This window comes from Frankliniella occidentalis, unplaced genomic scaffold (assembly GCF_000697945.3).
Source record: "Frankliniella occidentalis isolate FOCC.00 unplaced genomic scaffold, Focc_3.1 Scaffold102, whole genome shotgun sequence".
Classification (NCBI taxonomy): Eukaryota; Metazoa; Arthropoda; class Insecta; order Thysanoptera; family Thripidae; genus Frankliniella; species Frankliniella occidentalis.
The window spans coordinates 63,409-67,561 of NW_026267231.1; the positions used below are offsets into that span (position 1 = coordinate 63,409).

Below are 4,153 nucleotides of genomic sequence, written 5' to 3' on the forward strand. Positions count from 1 at the left end.
TCTCTCTCTCTCTCTCTCTCTCTCTCTCTCTCTCTCTCTCTCTCCCTCTCGCTCTCTCCCTCTCGCTCTCTCTCAACGCTGGCTATTACAGTACTCCTCCGCCACTGGCTGCTGCCGGCGATTGCAGGCCACTGGAGCGACCCCGGGGCGTGGTGCGGACGCTGGGCGGGGCGTGGCAGGGCGTTGGCAGCACATGGCGGTAGACTAGGCCACTCCACCGCGCGAGCTGCGCGGGGAGACAGCGAGAGCGCCGTGTGGGTGGGTGGTGCAGTTTGACAGTAGTACCGATACCACATCAGGCCGCGGCGGGTGATTCAGCGGCTGTTCTGTGTACCTCAGCTCGGCTGGCCGAGGGAAGGGTCTGACGGCCTAGGTCTGCTCGGCTGTCAATCAGAGGACTGAGCCAAATGGGTGCGAGCGAGATGAACGTTCCTCGCCAATCGCCAATTGACCTCCTAAGAGGTCCTTCCCCTGCCTACAAGAGTGCGAGGATGGCAGATCAATAGTTTAAACTGGCACCCACCACCCGCCCACAGTGAAGAACACGCAGAAAGGCTAATTCTTGAATCAAGACCAGAAGTTTCCCAAAGTCTAAAGTAGATACTTTTTGGCAGGATATACCTTAAAATACATAGACTAAATATGGATTAATATACATAATAATAAGTAACGTTTTTGCATTGTACTTTTTATGAACTGATCTGGCTTTCCTAGAAGTAGGTGTTTGTCTAATTTTTCCCCCAACCCATGGATCTGAAAAAACATACTTTAAAACTTGTTTATGACTTTCGAGAGAGTGTAGTATGTGTGTTCTTATGAGGATATTGCAACACTTGAAGAAATGTACGATCTGTTCAGTGTTCTGCACGACGTGAGATACAAACAGTCCGATAATGTGATGATCCGCACCAGGAACTGCCCTTGTCCAGATGGGTTCCATCCATGTGTGTGTGTGTGTGTGTGTGTGTGTGTGTGTGTGTGTGTGCGCGCGCGCTCCTCGCGGGCCCGGCCTGCGTGGTGTGTGGCTTCGCTCCCGATGATTCGTCCCGCACCTCGCGGCGCACTCGGCCGCTGCCGCCGCCTCCGGCCGGCCGGCTCGCCACTACCTAGATCAGCCCGGCTATTGCAATTACATTTCGCTTCGATACCTCGTCGTAATTGTGTTTCCGGGACACTCCTTGCGGCGGGGAGGGATGCTGACGAGCCTTCCGGTCTTCTGCACGACGCGCGCGTCTCTGCCGACGACGGTGGACCGAAATACTCCTCGTACCATAGAATGTGTTATGGATTATGGTTGATCCAGCCTAGCTCCGCATCAACCCTCTTCTACAGTGTCGTCTGTGTGTGTGTGTGTGCGTGTGTGTGTCAGCAGTCTGCGGAACTGACAGACAACCAGACAGGCGGACGGCTGCTGGTACATGATCTACCTTGCAGCCGGACACCTCCCCGCCACACACACTCGAGCGATAATAGCAAAAACAAGTGAAAGCCTCCCGCCGGTAATCCACTTCCCCCCCGTGCGTAACTATATGAGCGGCGGGCGGAGGCGATCGCCACCGCAGTCGCGGGCGATAGGCAGGGCCGAGCGATATCTCGATACTATCTCGATATCGGCGAAGCGCGGGGGGTTTCGTAAAATGTCGTCGATATGCCACACATTGGATACTTTGCGATTAATTTACCACCCATCTTGTATCGGTGATACCCCGCTACACATTTTTCTCGATGTTATCGAGAGTCGATGCATCGCGTCGATGTTGGTTGTGGGTCCTGATGAACAGTGAAAGAGCGTCCTCCCGGCGCCAATCGCGTTGAACCTGTCTGAAGTTGGGCATGAGCTTCAGCTCGGCCGCCCGCTTTGAGACGGTGTCTGCCGCCGCGCTCGAGCCGCCCGTCGCGTTAGGCCACCCGTCCTGCCGCCGCGCGCAGGGGCGGCCTGCGCGGCAGGCGCTCCAGGCCGGGGCCGCGACGCCACGTGAAGCTCGAGGCGAAGCACGACGCATCGATGTGCCGTCGCGACGACCGACGGCTCCGCAACGTCGTACGTGCCGCGGCGGGTTGCAGCGTGCTGCCATATGGCGCTGCAACCTGGCGACCCGCGCATACTTTTAGGCAGCGCTTTTGGCGCACGCCGCAATGATATAATTGCCGTTTCTCAATAAACAAACACACACACACACACACTCGGCGTGACGGACTGGTAAGGCAAACCCTGTCGCAATGAACACTCGCCCGCCCCGCCCTTCCCCTCCCGCCGCGCGACATCACGACTTTTATGTAACGGGCGATGCATCGCAGCGAAAGGCGTCGGCAAATTAAACCGTGGACGATAAAGGTGCGGGAGCGAGGGAGGAAGGGGGAGGGGGGTAGGGGCATGAAATAAAAGCGGTGCCGTACCGTGATGGACGATCTCACACGACGCAGTAAGTGTGTTCTAGAGAAAACACGGGAGTGACTCCACTCGCCCGCACTGAAGTAAAAGACAAAAACAAACTAACTTTAAATTTTACACAAATTGTTTTCCAAATTCTATTACAATAACATTCCTGAGCGCGAATTTTGAATGTGTTGTGCTATTTTTCAATTTATTTTTTTGCATAGTAGGGAATGGCGCGCATACACCGTTCGAAGCACACTGCCGTCGCCGTATCATCGGCCTCGATCGACTCATAAGTGTGGAGCGGGGCGGGCCCAAACGGGACATATGCTCAGTGATTGCAGGCTCCTCAAAGGTTCGATCACTCGATAATTGCACTCTTTTCAGCGGAGGTTCGATCAGAGAAAGCGCTGGCGGGCCGCTCTCGAGTGAGTGAACATCCTGGACGCGTTTCGGTCGGGGTGTCCAGGAGGACCGACAACACCTAGCTCGTCACCTTCTTCGTAGTGGTTCGGAGGGTGATGTCGTCGAGGCTGACGGCGCGCTCCTTATTTGTTGCAGATGAAGCTGGCCGCCCTGCTGCTGGCGGCGGGCTGCCTGGCGGGCCTGGCGGTCGCGCCGTCGTCGGCGAGGTGCCAGCGGAGCTCCCGCGGCCTGGTGGTGGCGGGGCGCGGCCCCAACCGCAGGGTGGCCCGGAGCGCGGCCGCCGCCAACCAGTACGACGTGCCCTTCATCACCCAGTACCTGGCGGGCCCGTACGAGCGCAAGGCCAGCGCCGCCTGCAACAAGGCCATCACCGCCGAGTGGGAGTACATCACCGACCTCACCAACACCACCAAGGAGGAGCTCTACGTACGGACATTCTGTACAGTTCAAAAAATTATTTTCGTTTCTTTACCTTTCCTCTGACTCTGATGATCTTCCTATGCATGCAGGAAAAGGCAAACCTGGCGCTGGCCGCCTTCGAGAAGGAGCAGTGGGAGGAGTACTTCCACGACCTGGACCCGGAGCGCTTCGATGACCCCGTCGTGCGGCGCCAGGTCGAGTTCCTGCTGTCGCTGGGCGTGGCCGCGCTCAACGAGACCGACCTCAAGGACCTCAACAGCTACGAGCTGCGCATGCAGAACCTGTACAGCACCGCCAAGATCTGCCCCTACAGGAAGCAGGACTGCGACCTCGACAAGGAGGGCTACGCGCTTGATCCTGGTGCGTCTTGGTTTTCGTTTCTAACCAATCTGAACAGAAGTACACAATTTTTTAAATTGAGAAATCAATCTTTTTCTGTGACGTTTGTCTTCGCAGAGGTGGAGGGCGTCATGTCCAAGAGCCGCGACTACGACGAGCTGACGTACACGTGGAAGGCGTGGCACGACGCGTCGGGCAAGCGCATGCGCGCGGACTACAAGAACTACGTGGAGCTGCAGAACAAGGCGGCCGTCGCCAACGGTACGAGTGCGTCGGCGACGCGCGGCACTTTGAAACACTGAAAGGTCGAGGATTTGCTTTCTCACTCTCTGCGTTCTGCTGCACAGACTTCGAGGACATGGGGCAGATGTGGCAGGCCGGCTTCGAGACGGACTACTTCTACGAGGACATGCAGTACCTGTGGGACCAGGTGTTCCCCCTGTACGAGCAGCTGCACACCTTCGTGCGCCGCCGGCTCAGGGCCTTCTACGGCGACAAGATGGGCGAGGAGGACGGGCTCATCCCCGCGCACATCCTGGGTGCGTACGAGCAGTATGAGAAACACAATGCTCAGTATGAGAAACCCAGACC

General features: G+C 57.1%; 1 protein-coding gene across 1 annotated transcript in view; it reads left to right on the top strand.

The window, feature by feature from the left end:
* Positions 1-4,153, top strand: part of LOC113202768 (uncharacterized) — a 16,420-nt gene that overhangs the window by 2,659 nt on the left and 9,608 nt on the right. The gene's annotated exons all lie outside the window — the stretch shown is intronic.